General features: G+C 36.2%; 1 protein-coding gene across 9 annotated transcripts in view; it reads left to right on the forward strand.

The window, feature by feature from the left end:
* Nucleotides 1-19,851, forward strand: part of KTN1 (kinectin 1) — a 157,577-nt gene that overhangs the window by 26,923 nt on the left and 110,803 nt on the right. The gene's annotated exons all lie outside the window — the stretch shown is intronic.

Raw genomic sequence — 19,851 nt, forward strand, 5'->3', positions numbered from 1 at the left:
CCACACTGGAGGACCTAGAGGGCCAAGTGTGGCCTTGAGGCTGCAGGTTCCCCATCCCTGCTTCTTGTCCAACTCCCTCATTTTACAGATTAGGAAACAGACCAGAGAGATGAAGTGACTTGCTTAAGGTCACACAAATACTGAGTGGCAGAGTTGGGTTTCACACTCAGGCCTAGTGACTCCAAGTTAAATATTCTTCTGTCTTCATCTGAAGATGCTTCCTCATTCATTTCGAACAGCTGTAATAGGAAATTTTTCCTTATTTAGCTGAACCATATCTATCTTGACAATCTTGCTATAAGTGAAATAAGAAAGAAGGAAGTTGTAGTTAAATGGAAGGATGAATCAGATATTATCAGAATGAGAATCAGACACACTTGCCTCTTTGGAGAGACAAGGAAGTGAGTTGCCAGAGTGAATTTTACCACACAAATGCTACAAGAAATATTTTATTTGACGTTTGATCATGAAGTATGGTACTAATAATTTGCAAAAAGACCACCATGCTAGTGTTTGCAGCTTATGCACCAACATCTATTACCAAATATGAAGGGCTAGAAAAATTTTATGAAGAATGTGAAAAGACCCCGCAAATAAGCATTAACTTTGATATTTGATGACTTAAACGCAAAGATGGGAAAAGGTGAGGGTGGGGAGAATATATAGCAAAGTATGGTTTGAGAGAAAGAAATGAGAAGACCCAGAGCTTTGAAGATTATACAGAAGCTTTTTGCCCTCAATATTGTAGTTGCTGTCTTTTAAAAAAAATTGGTAGACATCAGATGCAGCAAGCATCAATAACATCACAGAGAAAAAAATTGATAACATTTTAACAAACAGGAACAAACTTCATGGATGTGGGGATTATTGCTGAGTCATCTCTGTGCTGTTAGAATGTTGACTTGTCAGAGCTAAGATCAGAATTTATAGGAAGAAAGAATAGTAATGAGAAAGATGTTATATACAATTAAGATTAAGAGGGAAGGGAATAAGTGTTTTTATAGTGCCTACTGTGTCCTAGGCACTGTGCTAAGATCATTACTAATAGTATCTCATTTGAGCCTTACGATAACTCTGTGAGATAACTGCTTCTATCCCCATTTTACAGTTGAAGAAACTGGGGTAAATAGGATAGAGACTTGCCCAAGGTCATAGGTAGTAAGTGCTAGAAGCAGGATTTAAACTCAGGTATTTCTGACTTCAGACCCAGAACTCTGTGCCACCTAGCTGCTTTTTAACCCTAAATTATTTAAACAAATTTTTAAATATCATGAATGGGAAATGGCAGCGTAAATTAATTTTCACAAAAGAGCCCAGAAAGTAAAAGGTTACCAAAGCAAAACCAAGTTAGAATATAAACTCATTTGTAAAAACTTAGGAAGAAGAATGATTATGAGTGGTAGTAGAGGGTAAAATCAGTGTAAAGAAGTCTTGTCAAGATAGCCAACTAGGCAAAGTAATCCCAAGGGCATTTAAGGTTGAAAAGGGAAAGAGGCCTGCTAATAGAAGAAAAATGGAAAATATTGGAAAAAACTAATACAACAATCTTCATCAAGAACAATGAAATGACCATACTTGGAAACTAATATCACATTCCTTGGGATATTTACAGAAGTAGAAATGTTACTAAAAACAGGGAAAGCAGCTGATTTGGATCAAGTATACATAAAGGAGATGTGTATCTGAGGGGAGATAATACCAAAAGCTTGGAAAAAAATCTGGCCTCTTATTAATGCCTTAAAAAGGTGACCTAAAACACATTAATAGCTACCTGTCTATATACCTATTCTTCTATTCATATGAAATTTTTGTGAGAGGGTATTCTTGATGAGGGGTTTAGTGGGAAACAGGCATTTTCTTTTAAGATAAAAATTTGAAATAAAAAAAGTATTTAAATATATATAATATATAACAGAACAGAAAAAGGTCTTGTATTTGAAATTCTACAAAATCGAGTCTGTTTTGCACTGCCCCTAAAAACAAGTAAAAAAAATAAATTTCACACATGATTTTCAAAACTATCAAAAAAGTAGGCTTTGTGAAGCATTTGACCATAATTATCTTTACTATCCCACAATTAACTGAAAGATGTAGTAAATACATGATCTAATGGTGCTTATTGTTTGTTGATTATTAAAATTTTTTTTACTTAGAACAAAACACTGCATTATAGGCTTTTACAATAAGGTGTTGCAGTGGATATAATGCCAGTCTGGAAGACTCATCTTCCTGAGTTCAGTCAGATGCTTACTAGCTATGTGACCCTGAGCAAGTCACTTAACCCTGTTTGCCTCAGTTTCCTCATCTGTAAATGAGCTGGAGAAGGAAATGGGAAACCACTCCAGCATCTTTGCCAGGAAAATCCCAAATAGGGTCATGATGAGTCAGACACGACTGAAACAAGAGTTAGACATGACTAAAAGGATTCAACAGCAACTTGGCACAATACTTGGCATGTAGTAAGTACTTACTACATGTTGATTCATATATTCTCAGATTATGAGTATGAGATCTTATCTAGGTCAGAGTTTTTCTAGTACTTAAATATAAAATTAAGCCTAAAATTACAGAAAGAAACAAACTTTTGGTATTACTTTATTTGATCTCTCAGTAAAGCAAGTGATTTTTTAAAAAAATTTTTTTCCCTTTAGCCATCAGTTTGGAGTTTGATTCAGTAGACATTTGATTGGGCAATGAACGAGGACTCCCAGAGCTACTTTTGTGAATAGTTTTATCTAATGTTGGTCATTGCTTGATGGTAGTTCCAGGAAGAGGAGACGCTGGTGATTCATACAGTGTAAATTTAAATGGAAAAATCACCTTCATATTATCAAGAAAAGGTTTCGCAATACTTCTTAAGACATGGCTTTACACTGAATCAAGTTTTTGCCATTTAAGCAGTGTGTTTTTTTATTTGGCTCTATACTAGGTACCTGCTTTGAATTGATTGAAGGCACAGGGAGAGTATTTTTTAAGCATTTTTCCCTCCCTTCCCTTCCGGTAATACTTCATTAGGAAAGTCAGCTCAAACCCTTGGCTGTTTCAGAATTTCAGAGTTTCAGAATACTTCCTACTAATCACATTGGGCATTCAGCTGTCAACTCACTTTTTCATTATATTCTTTTATTTATTTATTTTCCTTCTTTTTTTTATTTAATTTATTTAATATATTTAGTTTTCAGCATTGATTTTCACAAGAATTTGAATTACGAATTTTCTCCCCATTTCTACCCTCCCACCCACTCCGAGATGGTATATATTCTGGTTGCCCCATTCCCCAGTCAGCCTTCCCTTCTGTCACCCCACTCTCCTCCCATCCCCTTTTCCCTTCCTTTCTTGTAGGGTAAGATAAATTCCTACACCCCACTGCCTGTGTATCTTATTTCCTAGTTGCATGCAAAAACTTCTTTTTTTGTTTTTGAACGTCTGTTTTTAAAACTTTGAGTTCCAAATTCTCTCCCCTCTTCCCTCCCCACCCACCCTCCGTAGGAAGGCAAGCAATTCAACATAGGCCACATGTGTATCATTATGTAAAACCCTTCCACAATACTCCTGCTGTGAAAGACTAACTATATGTTGCTCCTTCCTAACCTATTCCCCTTTATTGAATTTTCTCCCTTGACCCTGTCCTTTTTCAAAAGTGTTTGTTTTTGATTACCTCCTCCCCCTATCTGCCCTCCCTTCTATCATCCCCCCTTTTTATCTTCTTGCTCCTTCTTTCCTGTGGGGTAACATACCCAATTAAGTGTGTATGGTATTCCCTCCTCAGGTCAAATCTGATGAGAGCAAGATTCACTCATTCCTCCTCACTTGCCCCCTCTTCCCTTCCTACAGAACTGCTTTTTCTTGCCACTTTTATGCGAGATAATTTACCCCATTCTATCTCTCCCTTTCTTCCTCTCTCAATATATTCCTCTCTCATCCCTTAATTTGATTTTTTTTAGATATCATCCCTTCATTTTCATCTCACCCTGTGCCCTCTGTCTATACACACACACACACACACACACACACATATGTATATATATACACACATATATATGCATATTTGCTTCAGCTGCTCTAATACTGAGGTCTCATGAATCATGCACATCATCTTTCCAAGTAAGAATGTAAACAAAACAGTTCAACTTTAGTAGGTCCCTTGTGATTTCTCTTTCTTGTTACCTTTTCATGCTTCTCTTGATTTTTGTGTTTAAAAGTCAAATTTTCTATTCAGCTCTGGTCTTTTCACTGAGAAAGCTTGAAAGTCCATATTTTGCCTTGGAGTATGATACTCAGTTTTGCTGGGTAGGTGATTCTTGGTTTTAATCCTAGCTCCATTGACCTCCAGAATATCATATTCTAAGACCTTCGATCCCTTAATTTAGAAGCTGCTATGTCTTGTGTTATTCTGATTGTTTCCACAATACTCAAATTGTTTCTTTCTGACTGCTTGCAATATTTTCTCCTTGCTCTGGGAGCTCTGGAATTTGGCACCAATATTCCTAAGAGTTTTCTTTTTGGTATTTTTTTGAGGAGGCAATCTGTGGTTTCTTTTAATTTCTATTTTACCCTCTGGCTTTAGAATATCAGGGCAGTTTTCCTTGATAATTTCTTGAAAGATGATATCTAGCCTCTTTTTTTGATCATGTCTTTCAGGTAGTCCAGTGATTTTTAAATTATCTCTCCTGGATCTCTTTTCCAGGTCAGTGGTTTTCTCAATGAGGTATTTCACATGGTCTTCCACTTTTTCATTCCTTGATTTCTCATAAAGTCACTAGCTTCCACTTGCTCCAATCTAATTTTTAAGGTAATATTTTCTTCAGTGGTCTTTTGGACCTCCTTTTCCATTTGGGTAATTCAGCCTTTCAAGGCATTCTTCTCCTCGTTGGCTTTTTGGAGCTCTTTTGCTATTTGATCTAGTCTATTTTTTAAGGTATTGTTTTCTTCAGTATTTTTTTGGGTCTCCTTTAGCAAGTCATTGATTTGTTTTTCATGGTTTTCTTACGTCATTCTTATTTCTCTTCCCAATTTTTCCTCTACTTCTCTAACTTGCTTTTCTAAATCCTTTTTGAGCTCTTCCATGTCCTGAGACCAGTTCATGTTTTTCTTGGAGGCTTTTGATGTAGGCTCTTTGACTTTGTTGACTTCTTCTGGCTGTATGTTTTGATCTTCTTTGTCACCAAGGAAAGATTCCAAACTCTGAGGCTGAATCTGAGTGCGTTTTTGCTGCCTGGCCATGTTCCCAGCCAACTTACTTGACCCTTGAGTTTTTTGTCAGGGTATGACTGCTTGTAGAATAAAGAATACTTTTTTCCAAGCTTGAGGGGTTGCGCTGTTGTTTTCAGAGCTATTTCTATACAGCCAGCTCTGCCACACCAGCACTCCCCCTTCCCCAAGAACCATCAGTCAGGACCTGACTGGGATCTTAAGCAAGCTCTGCACTTCTGCTCTGATCTGCCACTTAATTCCTCCCACCAGGTGGGCCTGGGGCCAGAAGCAGCTGCAGCTGTAGTTCTGTAACTGCAGCACCCCTGCTGCTCCCGGGGTGGTGGCCGAACTGGGAACTCCTTTCACTCTGTCCCAGCAGCTTTTCCCACTAACCTTCTCTGTTATCTTTGGTGTTTGTGGGTTGAGAAGTCTGGTAACTGCCTTAGCTCGCTGATTCAGGGTGCTAGGGCCTGTTCCGCCCGGCTCCTCGTCTGGTTGGTCCTGCTGCTGCCCACGCTGGGCTCTGCTCCCCTCCGCTTCCAGCTCCGTGAGTGATAGACCTTACCCAGTGACCATCCCGGCTGTCCTGGCCTGGAGCCCTGCTTCCCTCTGCTATTTTGTAGGTTCTGCAGTTCTAGAATTTGTTCAGAGCCATTTTTTAATAGGTTTTTGGAGGAACGTGGTGGGGAGCTCATGCAGGTCCCTGCTTTCCAGCCGCCATCTTGGCTCCGCCCCCTCATTATATTCTGTAGTACTCAAATGGCCTGATATTAGAATTATTATTGAGTTTTTTTGGGGTGGTGGTGGTGGTGGTGAGCATAGCAAGGTCTCTTGTATTGGTTGGTACCTATTATTTCATGATTGTGGGAGTTACATAGTGTGGAAACTCCCTGTACTACTGGAGATTTATGATTCATCTCTTAGAATCTTAGATTGTTGTCTGGGCATTGAGAGTTTAAATGACTTGCCTGCGGCATCATATTATGGGGTATCATGTTATGGGTGGGACTTGGACCTAGGTGTTCTTAATTCTAAGCCCCTTCCCTTTATCCATAATATCACCCTGTCTTTTGCTATCCTTGAATAAAGTTGTTTGGAGCCGCTGTCAACATATCAGCACAGTCAAAGAAAAAAGCATGAAGATTACACCTGATAACCTGTGTTTGACTTGTCCTAGAGAAATAAGGGAATATTCTGGCTGTATTATCTCTCAAAGCCCAGGCCTTTTGGGAAAAAACTGAGGAGCATAGAAATAACAATAAGAGGAACAAAATGAGGAGGAAGCAGCAGCACTGTGCTTGGAGGTTGGGACGTGAATTGAATTGCAGATCTTTTGACTGTTTAGGAGATAGGGAACAAGTAAGAAAAGATAAAATAGTTCTGCATTTGATATTACTGCTTAAAATTGCAGGGCTACCTGCACTGCAGTTCTTTAGGTACTAAAGAAATAGCATCTTCCTTCTATATGTGTATACATGCTTGTGAGCAGGTTTGATCGTGTCACTCTCCTGTTCTTTATGGGCCAGTGGTGGCTCTCTAGTCCCTATAGGATCCAGTAAAGACAGACTCCTTCACAGTGAGGTATAAAAAAATGGAAAAAGATAGGTCCTATCATCATCCAAAAATGGTAATTTAGAAGGCATCAATAATTGCCTGTCTTTCCCTTTTTTTTTTTTTCATAAAATGAATTTTTATTTGGACCAGAATTTTGTGGTATAATTATTGTTTTTATTTATATTATAACGTTTTTTTCAGGTGGTGCATCCATTACCAGTTCTTCCATAGTATTAAAATAATTATTGGAATGACATTTATTGTTACGTGGCCCTTTTCGTTCAGCAGTCTCAAGTTGGTAGGCACATTTCAGTTCACAGTAATCCATTCCTTCTCCCCTTTTTTGTCTTCTATGAAATTCCCCAATTTGGGCAAAATATTGCTCACCAGCCAGAATAAGTTACTCAATATGATACCTATGTGCACTGAAAGTGGTAGAAATTATTTTAAATTTCATATTCATTCATGTTTGTTCTTTTTTTTTTTAAATTTAAATTTATTTATTTTTAGTTTTCAACATTCACTTTTTTTTGGAGGGGGGAAAGGCAGGGCATTTGGGGTTAAGTGACTTGACCAAGGTCACACAGCTAGCAAGTTATGTCAAGTATCTGAGGTCACATTTGAAGTCAGGTCCTCCTGAGTCCAGGACTGGTGCTCTACTCACTGAGTCACCTAGCTGTCCCCAACATTCACTTTTATAAGATTGTGAGTTCTAAATTTTCCCCCCTCCTCCTCCCATTCCAAGATAGCATGCAGTGTAATATAGGCTATACATATACAATCATATTAAACATATTTCCACATTAAATCATGTTGTGAAAGAAGAATCAGCAAAAGGGAGAAACCATGAGAAAGAAAAAACAAAAAGAGAGAAAATAGTATGCTTTGATCTGCATTCTGACTCCATAGTTCTTTGTCTGGATATGGATAGCATTTTCCATCATGAGTCTTTTGGAATTAGATCATTGCATCTGCTTTATTTCTTTAAGTAGTTTATTATTGAGTAGTTTGTAAGTAATTGTAAACAGTAGTTTGTAGTTGTACAGGCAGTTGAATGTCTTTTTGTTGTTTTGACTCCTAAATAATTTATTCATTTTGTAGCTATTTTGAATGAGATTTTCCTTTTCTGTTATTGCCCCCGGGTCCCTATGCTTTTACAGTGGAGGGGAAGATGGAGGACAATATTTGAGCTATACTGTCCTAAGAGTTGGCTCAAAGGGCAAATAATATACACAGTGGGGGTTGATAGAAGGAAGGCTGGAGGAGGCAGTGGTTGGAAGCAAAACACTTTTAAGGAGTGACAGTGGAAGGAGAGATAGAGAGAGAGGAAAGAATAAACTGGGGGAAAAATAGGATGGAGGGAAATACACAGTAATCCCTAACCGTGAAAAAATTTTTACGGCAAGTTTCTCTGATAAAGACCTCATTTCTCAAACATGAAAACTGAGTCAAATTTATAAGACTACAAGTCATTCCCCAGTTGATAAATGGTCAAAGGATATGAAAAGGTGGTTTTCCAGTGAAAAAATCAAAGCTATCTACAGTCATATGAAAAAATGCTCTGAATCACTATTGATTAGAGAAAGGCAAATTAAAACAACTCTGAGGTACCACCTCACACCTGTCAGATTGACTAATATGACAGAAAAAGGCAATGGCTCATGCTGGAGGGAATTTGGAAAAATGGGGACACATGGTGGAGTTGTGTGTGTACATGGAAATCCTTGTACTGATGCAGACATTCCAGAGTTCCAATTTGGAACTCTGATCAAATAAAACTATGCATACCCTTTGATCTGAAAATACTACTATTAGGTTTGTATCCCAAACAGATAAAAGGAAAAGGACCTGTCATATTTCCCCATGTATAAGATGCCCCCATGTATAAGATGCACCTTAATTTTGGGGCCTGAAATTTGAAAAAATATGTATTACGTAAAGTTACTGAACTCAAGCTTTATTCATCTGCTCATAGCTTTCAGGCATCTTTTGGGCAAGTCTTGTGTGTGTATGCATGCTTAGTCCATCCCGTTTCGCGAACCTGAAGCACCAATTGTGTCTTCCTTTGAAATCAGTAACTTCTTTTTCATCAGCAATTCTTCTGGCCTCATGCTGAACCATCTTTGTGGACACAGGAATTCCAATTGCCCTTTGCTCTGCAATCCATATCTTCAGTTTCCTCTCTAATTCAGGCCATTTTGCTGACTTGCCTCTCATGGCCTCCTTCTGCCATGGTGTTTTCAGTAGGGTTTCTTCTTCCCATAGCCAGTCTTGGATTGTTTTCTCAGTTGGAGGAGGACCAAACTTACGTTCAGCAGAACTATTTCCATTCACTTTTGCAATCTGGATCACTTTTAACTTGAATTCAGCACAGTAGGAAAATCTTTTCTGAGCCATTTCTGGGCAGAACACGGCAAAACGTAAACTAATATACTGGTAACAAATGCGAAACAATGATCGTGAAGATAGCAAGCGTGAAAAAACAGGAAATGCAAATAAAAAAATCTACAACCACTGCATAAGATGTACCCAAGTTTTTCGAAAAAGGGTGCATCTTGTACATGGGGAAATACAGTATATATACAAAAATATTTATAGCTGCTCTTTTTGTGGTGGTAAAGATTTGGAAATTGAGAGGATGCCCACCAGTTGAGGAATAGCTGAACAAGTTGTGATTTGTGATGGAATACTGTTGTGGTATAAGAAATGATGAACAGGGATGCCTTCAGAAAAACCTGGGAAGTCTTACATGAACTGATACAAAGTGAAGTAAACAGAACCAGGAGAACATTGTACACAGTAACAGCAGTATTGTATAGTGATAAACTGTGAATGACAGCTATTGCTGAGTAAATTGTTCTTGGTTGTAAGCCTATCATTTTTTGCCCATTCAAATATTGTATTCCAGGATCTCTTGTTTATATTAACAGTTCGCACATCTTATGTGATCTTGAGTGTGTAATTCTTGGTACTTGAATTTTTTCTTTCTGCTTCTGGTATTTTTTTCTTCAAATCTGGAGACTTTGAATTTTGTATATGACGTTCCATGGAGTTTTTATTTGGAGTTTTGTTCTGAAGGTGGTTGATAGATTTTTTTCTTTTATTTTTACTTTGTCCTCTGGTTCTGATTAATCTGGTAGTTTTCTTTTGTGATTCTATGAAATAGAATATCCTGGCTTTTTGTTTTTGAGTTTTAAATTCAAGAAAAGATAAGGATGGGTAAAAATGTGTTGGAAAGTCATGCAAAAAGGGGTAGCTCGAAGTTGAGACTCAAGGGTAAAGAATAACATCACTTCAGAATGGGTATACTTATATCAACTTGAGTTTAGAACTCAAGTAATTAATTTTATTTTTTGTGAAAATAATTATTTTGTTAATTAATTAATTAAATTGTTGGTTACATTTTTAAGTTTTGAACTGTCTCCCTCCCCTGCACTAGAGAAAGCCACCATTTGACACAGATTATATATATTTTTGTGTGTGTGTATGTGTGTATAAAAGCATACTATTGATAATTATCTTTGTCAGTTCTTTCTGTGGAGGTGGATAGCATCCAACTTCATGGGTTTTTATAGTTGCTTTGAGTATTTATAGTACTCAGAACTTGGTTGTTCACAATTATTGCTGTTAGTGTATATAGCGTTCTTTTGGTTCTGCCCAATTCACTTTTCATTATTTCATGTAATACTTTGCATGTTTTTCTAAAATCAGCCAGCTCATCATTTCTTACAGCACAAAGTATTTCATCACAATCACATACCACAACTTGTTTAGCCATTATCCAGTTGATGGGCATCCCCTCAATTTTCAGTTCTTTGCCACCACAAGGAGCTGTTGTAAATATTCTTGAACATGTAGGCTTTTTCCCTTTTTCTCCAGTCACCTCAGGAAACAGACCTAATAGTGGTAATTTTAGAATTCTCTGGGATGTAATTCTAGATTGCTCTCCAAAATGTTTGAATCAGTTCCCAGTTCCACCAACAGTGTATTAGGGTTGCCATTTTTCCCCTCCAACATTTGTCATTTCTCTTTTCTATCATTTTAGCCAGTCTGATAGGTATGATATGATACCTCACAGTTGTTTTAATTTGCATTTCTCTAATCAATAGTGATTTAGAGCATTTTTCCATATGACTCTCTCTGTGTATATACATATATGTGCGTGTGCACATGTGATTTCATTGCAGAACTGCCCGTTTATATCCTTTGACCATTTATCAATTGGGGAATGAGTCATATACTTAGAAATTTGACAAAAGTTCTCCATGTATTTGAGATATGAGACTTTTATTTGAGAAACTGTCAATAAAATTCTCCCCTCCAATTTTTTGCTTTCCTTCTAATCTTGAATACATTGGTTTTATATGTACAAAACCTTTTTAATTTAATAAAAATTATCCATTTTATATCTCACAATACTGTCTCTTGTTTATTCACAAATTCTCTTCTCCCATCCATAAATCTGATAGGTAATGTGCTCCATGTTCTTCTAGTTCTATAGTTATTTTAAGTGAGGTATTTATAACTATCTCTTCTCCCAGGGTTTTGTTGGTGATATATAGAAATGCTGATGATTTAATGTGGGTTTATTTTATATCCTGCTACTTTGCTAAAATTATTGTTTCTACCAGTTTTTTAGTTGAATTGCTACGATTTTCAAATACATCATCATATTGTCTGTTAAGAGATAGTTTTATTACCTCATTGTCCATTCAGAGACCTTCAATTTCTTTTTCTTCTCTTATTGCTATTGCTAGCATTTCTAATACGATATTGAATAACAACGGTGATAATGGGCATCCTTGTTTCATTCCTGATCTTATTGGGAAGGCTTCTAGTGTATCCCTGTTACAGATAATGCTTGCTGATGGTTTTAGATAGATACTGTTTTTCATTTTAAGGAAAGCTCTTTTATTTTTCTGCTCTGTAGTGGTTTTTAATAGAAATAGTTGCTGTATTTTGTCAGAAGCTTTTTCTGTATCTTTTGAGATAATCATGTGATTTCTGTTGGTTTTGTTATTGATATGTTCAATTATGCTGATAGTTTTCCTAATATTGAACCACCCCTGCATTCCTGGTATAAATCCCACCTGGTTGTAGTGTATGATCCTGGCCATAAATTGCTGTAATCTCCTTGCTAGTATTTTATATAAAACTTTCGCATTGATATTCATTAATGAAATTGGCTTATAATTTTCTGGCTTTGTTTTGGCCCTTCCTGGTTTAGGTATCAGGACCATATTTGTTTCATAAAAGGGGTTTGATAGGACTCCTTTGCCTATTATTCCAAATAATTTATTTAATGTTGGAATTAGTTGATCTTTAAATGTTTGGTAGGATTCACTTGTAAATACATCTAGTCCTGTTGCTTTTTTCTTAGGAAGATTATTTATGGCCTGTTCAATTTCTTTTTTAAAATGAGTTTACTTAGATCTTCCATTTTATCTTCTGTTAATTGAGGAAGTTTATATTTTTGATGTATTCTTCCATTTCACTTAAATTGTTAAATTTATTGGTATGTCATTGGGCAAAATAACTCCTGATAATTGCTTTGATTTCATCCTTCTCATTTTTTATACCAGTAATTTTTTTTCCACTTTTTAAAAAATCATGTTAACTGATGGTTTATCTTTCTTATTTTTTTTTTCATAAAACCAATTCCTAGTTTTATTTATTAATTCAATGGGGTTCTTACATTCAGTTTTATTAATCTCACCTTTACTTTTTACAATTTCCAATTTGGTGTTTAAGAATTTTTAATTTGTTTTTTTCTAGTTTTTTAAATTGCATACCCTGTTCTGTCTGCTCTGTTTTTCTTGATAAAAGTATTTAGAGATATAAATTTTCCTTTGATTACTGCTTTTGCTGCATCCCATATGTTGTCTCATTATTGTCATTCTTTTTAATAAAATTATTTGTTGTTTCTATGCCTTGTTCTTTAACCTACTTGTTCTTTCTGATTAGATTATTTAGTCTTCGGTTAACTTTTAATCTGTGTTTCCATAGTCCCTTATTAATTATATTTTCATTGCGTTAACTATAAGGTTTTTATGACCTAATATGTGATCAGTTTTTATAAAGGTATCATGTACCACTGAGAAAAAAAGATATTTCTATTTCCATTTAATTCTTTCCAGATGTCTGTCATATCTAGTTTATCTAAGATTCTATTCAGCTCCTTGAATTCTTTCTTATTTATATTTTGGTTAGATTTATCTAGTTCTGAGAGGGGAAGGCTGAAATCTCTCCCTCTATTATAGTTTTGCTATCTCTTTCTGCCTGTAATTCATTTAGCTTTTCCTTTAAAAATTTGTGTGCAATAGCATTTGGTGCATATAGGTTTAGTATTAATATTACTTCATTATCTTTGGTACTTTTTATAATAATATAGTTTCCCTGTTTATCTCTTTTAATTAAATCTATTTTAGCTTTAACTTTTTCCTATCCCTGCTTTTTTGCATCAGCTGAAGCATAGTAAATTCTACTCTAGCCCTTTATTTTTACTCTTTGTGTATCTCTCGTTTTAAAAGTGTTTTTCTTGTAAACAGCATATTGTCAGATTCTAGTTTTTAATCCATTTTGCTCTCTATTTCCATTTTATGGGTGAGTTCATTCTATTCACATTCAGAGTTATAATTACTGTTTGTACATTTCCCTCCATCCTATTTTTCCTCACTGTTTATCCTTCTCTCTTTTTACCCTATCTCTCCTCAGACTTCTAATTTCCTTCCAACTGTTGCCTCCTTAATTTGCACCCCTTCTCAGAATCCCTCCCTTATCCTCTCCTCTTAACTCTCCTATTTCTTGATCTGCGTACCTTTCTTAGAGTCTCTCCCTTATCCTATCCCCATTTTATACCATTCTGTATGTATGTTATTTCCTCTTCAACCTAGTTCTGATGAGAATAAGGTGCTGGCACTGCCAGCTGTCCATCCCCTCCTGCCTCCACTGTAAGAGTTCTTCCATTCATGCCTCATTTGTATGAGATAACTGCTCCCTTTTACCTGTCTCTACCCAGTTTTATTTTTTAGAATCATCCCATCATATTCAATATAAAGCCTTCTATGTATGTATGTATGCTCTTTCAAACTACCCTACTAATGATGACATTCTTTTTTAAAAAATTATGACATTCTTAAGAGTTACTGATAGCATTTTCCCATATAAGCAATTTGACTTTAATAACTCCCTTATAATTGGTCTTTCATAGAATTGCTCCTTCATATATTTCTCTTGATTTCTTGTAGATCAGATTTTCCATTCAGTTCTGGTCTTTTCCTCACAAATACCTGAAAGTCCTTTAATTCATTAAATATCAATTTTTTTCATGCAGGATTATACTGAGCTTTGCTGGCTAAATTATTCTTGGTTGCATACCCAGCTCGTTTGCTCTTCGGAATATGATGTTCTATGCCCTTTAGTCTTTTAATGTGTAAACTGCTAAATTTTGTGTTATTCTGACTGTAGCTTCACAGTATTTAAATTGTTTCTTTCTAGTTGCTTATAGTATTTTTTGCCTTGACCTGGGAGCTTCAAAATTTAGCTGTTATGTTCCTGTAAGTTTTTGTCTTGGGGTCTCTTTCAGGTGGTGATTGCTGGATTCTTTCAATTTCTATTTTAGTTATTTCTACTTAGTATTTCTGTTTAGTATTTCTAGTTCTAAAACTTTAGGGCAATTTTTCCTAATAATTTCTTGAAGTATGGTGTCTAGAACTCTTTTTTTTTGATCATAACTTTCAGGTAGTCCAATAATTCTTATATTGTCTTTCCTTTGTTTTCTAGGTCAGTTAGTTTTCTAATGAGATGTTTCATATTCTCTTCTATTTTTTCATTCTTTTTTGTTTTATTATTTTTGGTGTCTTAGGAAGTTGTTAGCTTCCCTTTGTTTTTAGATCTGTTTTTCCAATTGTTGAATTTCTTCTCATAATTTTCTTAGATTGCTCTTATTTTTCCCCCTAATTTTTCCTTAATCTTTACCATTTAATTTTAAAAGTCCTTTTTAAGGTCTTCTAAAGAACTCTTTTGGGGCTTGTGACCATTTTGCATTTTTCTTTAAAGTAGAAGTAGCTGTTTTAACTTCACTATCTTCTGAGTTTGAACCCAGATTTTCTCTATCATCAGAGTGGCTACCTATGGTCAGTGTCTTTCCCTTTTGCTAACTCATTCATTCATTTTCTTTTTTTTTTTTAAAGCAGCTTATTTGTTGGCTGTTACTGTTAAGAGTTGGGCTTTAGTACTGAGATGTGGGGGATAATGTCTCATGCTTCAGGTTTTTCGTGGTGTGTTCCGAGCTCTATCTGGGGGTCTGACCTCTGGTACTCCCCTCTGCCCCAAGTTGTCACCAGAGCCCTCGGCAATGCTGTAACCACAAACACTCTTACTCTCTCCTGTGGCTGCAAGGTTAAAGTCACCACTCTGCCCTGGAACCAAAACCAGGGACTTCATTCCCCATGGAGTGACCATGGCCAGCATGACCCTCACTCAACTGTGTGTACTTGTTCCTCCTCAGCCAAAGCCACAGCCTGAGCCCGTGTCTAGTCAGAGCACCTAGGCCCATATCCAGTGCCAGCAGAAGACCCTGCAGTCTTCCCCTGATCAGCCTTTTGACCCCAGTGTTGTTCCTGGGGCTACAAGTTCCCAAAGTGGAGGCTGCCACCTACACAGCTGCCCCCAGGGCTTAGTGTTTGTTGTTTAGGCAATACCTGCCCTTCAGTTACGCCTGACCACCACCCCAGAGGTCAGGTCTTTTCTAAAGTCCTCCCAAGCTGTTCTAGGCTGGGCAAATACTTTATCCTGACTTTTAATTATTTCTGCCTCTCTATTGTTCACTTTGAGGCTTTGTTTTTAATTTATTTGTGGGGGCATTTGGGAGAACCAGGTAATTTCCTTCCCTATTCGACCATCTTCTCAAAATCTTTTCCTTGAACTTTATTCTAGAACTTAATTTTGAAAGGAGATAGTGGTGTGTACTGTATGGATCCATATCAGCAATAGTTTTGTCAATTAATAGTAAGGTTTAATATCTAATTGAGAGAGATAGCATGTTATACTAGACTTGGAATTAGGAAGATCAGGGCTCAAAGCTGACTCTCAAAGCTGACCCAAAACTTCAGCACTTAGCTACTGTGTGACTGTGGGAAGTCACTTAATGGATCTGAACTTCAGTTTCCTCACCTATAAAACGGGGCTACAGTGCCTAATGTATTTGTTTCCTCAGCTATAAAATGAGAATAATAACAGCACCTGCCACTCAGGGTTGTTATGAGGATCAAATGAGATAATATTTATTTAAGGGCTTAGCACAGTGCTTGGCACATAGTAGGCACTAATATAAATGCTTGTTCCCTTCCATTCTTCTTCCTTGTCTCACAAAGTTGTTGTGAATCTTGAACAAAATCATCTGTGTAAAGCACTTTGCACACTTTAAAGGGCTCTGCCAGTGTTGGTTCAAGTTGCTGGTTTTTTTTTTTTTCCTAATCTAGACCTATAATGGCTTCTGTGAGATGCCTCAGCCAAGGCCAATCAATAGTTTCTCTGCAACTTAGCACACATTGGATCAGTTAAAAAAAGTGAGCATTTATCTCCAAAATACATATGTTTCCTTACAAATTATATACATGTGCTACATGCAAAAATAAGTATAAAAAAGATGACATAAAGATAAAATAGAGAATATATTAAAATTTTTTAATTAATGGTTCAAAAAAACCTTTCTTCATAAGATATTCTCAATATTTTATCAAAATGTTAAACTAAGATTATTAAATAATGAAGCATATTCTGTCTTGTTGCTCTCACTAAAATATTAATAATATTGGTATAAAATTTTGTGACACTGATAAATCAGAAGTGCAGTTTATATTCACTTTATTTCAGTGTTATTGTTGTTCAGTAATTTTCAGTTGTGTCTAACTCTGTGACCCCATTTGGGGTTTTCTTGGCAAAGATACTTGAGTGCTTTGCCATTTCCTTCTCCAGCTCATTTTGCAAATGAGAAAACTGAGGCAAACAGGATTGAGTGACTTGCCAAGGGTCACATTGCTAGTAAGTGTCTGAGGCCAGATTTGAGATCACAAAGATGAGTTTTCCTGACTCCAGGCCTGGCAGTCTGTTCGCTGCACCACTTAACTGCCCCCTATATTTCAGTACTTGGTTTTAATGGCTGACATTGCTGATAAAGGACCCTTACAAAGATTTATAGTTCTGAATACATAAAGTACATTATTGGCTATATTTGTTTCTTTCTGGCTGCTTGCAGTATTTTCTCCTTGATCTGGGAGCTCTGGAATTTGGCAACAATATTGCTAGGAGATTTCTTTTTGGCATCTATTTGAGGAGGCGATCGATGGATTCTTTCAATTTCTATTTTGCCCTGTGGCTCTAGAATATCAGGGCAGTTCTTGATAATTTCTTGAAAGATGGTATCTAGGCTCTTTTTTTGATCATGGCTTTCAGGTAGTCCAGTGATTTTTAAATTATCTCTCCTGGATCTATTTTCCAGGTCAGTGGTTTTTCCAAGGAGATATTTCACATTGTCTTCCATTTTTTCATTCCTTTGGTTCTGTTTTATAATATCCTGATTTCTCATAAAGTCACTAGCTTCCACTTGCTCCAATCTAATTTTTAAAGTAGTATTTTCTTCAGTGGTCTTTTGGACCTCCTTCTCCATTTGGCTAATTCTGCCTTTCAGGGCATTCTTCTCCTCATTGGCTTTTTGGAGCTCTTTTGCCATTTGAGTTAGTCTGTTTTTTAAGGTGTTGTTTTCTTCAGTGTATTTTTCAGTATTTTTTTGGGTCTCCTTTAGCAAGTCATTGACTTGTTTTTCATGGTTTTCTCTTATCCTTCTCATTTCTCTTCCCAATTTTTCCTCTACTTCTCTAACTTGCTTTTCCAAATCCTTTTTGAGTTCTTCTATGGCCTGGGGCCAGTTCATGTTTTTCTTGGAGGCTTTGGTTGTAGGCTCTATGACTTTGTTGTCTTCTTTAGGCTGTATGTTTTGGTCTTCTTTGTCACCAAAAAAAGAATCCAAAGTCTGAGACTGAATCTGGGTGTGTTTTCGCTGCCTGGCCATATTCCCAACCAACTAACTTGACCCTTGAGTTTTTCAGTGGGGTATGACTGCTTGTAGATTACAGAGTTCTATGTTCCACGTTTGGGGGGGAGGTGCCAGCTCTTGGCTATATTTGTTAAGTCATTATATTTATTTTACAATTCCAATTAATTAGACGGTATTTCATTCTTTCATTAAAAAATTTCAAAATCTGCTGACATTCTGTGTTTAGAAGATTTAAAAACAGGTTTAAAAATCTTGTATTGCTTTGACCAAGAAAAGCTTAATTTTAAAATGTCTTACTAGTTATGATGGTTTGATACCCACGTTAGCTAATATCTAAAGGTACAATGTATACTTGATGAGGGTCATATTAACTTAGTAACAAATCATTATTTCAAATAATCTTGATAGTTTTGATTTTTTATCTAATTGTCAGATCAGATTATATCATCATTGTTTTGTCTCACAATATATCTGATGAAGAGTTTGTACCAGTAGTGATAGAAATGTTCTATTGTTTTGGTTCACTTGTTATCATGTAATTAGAATTCTAATGATTTCTTGGCAGGGAAACTTCTCAAGCCATTTACTAATTTTGTGAGCATTAGTTAAAGCTAGATAACTTCATTCATAAATCTACTTCTTAATTGGTCACATGTACTCTGAAGTATTTTAGTATACTGAAAGCTAATTAAACAAGAAAGGGCAGTACTGCCATCCTCTGCGTTGAAGAATTCCCATTCTTCCTTAGGTTACTTTATGTGACGTGAGTATTTGACATGTGGACCAAGTATTCAAGTATTAGTATCATTCCATATATTTAATTTTAGTGAAATTTTATTTCTTTCTCTGTGAAGGATAAATAGAAACAAAATCTGATATTTTCTTCTTGCACTCTGTTGGATTATTTTGCATACCTCTTTTTGGAGACCCCTCCCTACGAGTTAAATGACTTGCTAGGAGACATAGTGCCATTATGTAGGACCTGAAATCTACGTCTTTCTGAAGGAAGACCATTTTCTTTCTGCTGTCCAAAGCTGTTTCTCCTGGTTGCAGTTACTGCTATTATATGTAGTTTTTCTACTCAACAGGGATTTTAGGAACAGCACTGTCCATTAAACTCTTTCCCTTTTGAAGGATGTTTATGCTTGCAACAGTAGTAAAAATTGCCCAGCACAAATTTTGCTGGTGTTGTGTTGTAGTATGTAATCTACCTATGCTTATTGTTAAGAGTGGTTCTTTATTTAAATAGTCTGATCTTCAGATATTTGGTGTAGTATATTCCTAGAAGTGTGTGTGAAACCTTTTGAAGAATGTTAAAATGTTCCATCTTTTCTGGGATAATCTTAAAGAATTTAGAGTAATCCTCCGTGGTAGAGAGAGGCATTGGATTTGGATGTAACATCAAAGAGATGTATGATGGAAAAATGTAGGTGAACTTATCACTTAGGGAAAAGTATGAAATGGACAGCTGAGTATTCCATTAAGACCTGTGTATTGTAGAGATAAGTTAGTTCCTAGAATATTGAGTAGACCACCTATGAAGGAATTATGGGAAGACATGGATAAGAATTGTGCAGGAATGGTAAACATGGATTGGATGAGATGAGAGAGCCGTCTTAGTGGTAATACAGATTCATTCAAGTATTGAATGCTAATTTATTAGCAAATCAAAAGGAAATGCTATCTAGGTTTTCAAATTTTTCTTCACTGTCAAGATACTGTACTAGATCTATCTATAATGGGTCACTGATTTGGAAAGGGGGTGGTGTACCTGTCCCTTCATCAGTGTGAATAATTCTTGTAGGAACTTCTTCAGCGGTACATCTTGTCCACTCATTTTTAACTTGGAGCCTTAAAACTTAATGTTGTCTGAGGCACTGAGATGTTAAGTGACTTACTCATGTCACAAACAGAAGCAGGATGTGAACCCAGTTTTTCCTCAATCCAAAGCCATCTCTCTATTCGCTGTGCCGTTATGGTTTTCAGGATTGCTGTGCTGTAAGAGTAATATGTCAGTTAAGATATTTACACATTCGTAAGAAAGAAAT

The sequence above is a fragment of the Trichosurus vulpecula genome, chromosome 8, assembly GCF_011100635.1.
Source record: "Trichosurus vulpecula isolate mTriVul1 chromosome 8, mTriVul1.pri, whole genome shotgun sequence".
Lineage (NCBI taxonomy): Eukaryota > Metazoa > Chordata > Mammalia > Diprotodontia > Phalangeridae > Trichosurus > Trichosurus vulpecula.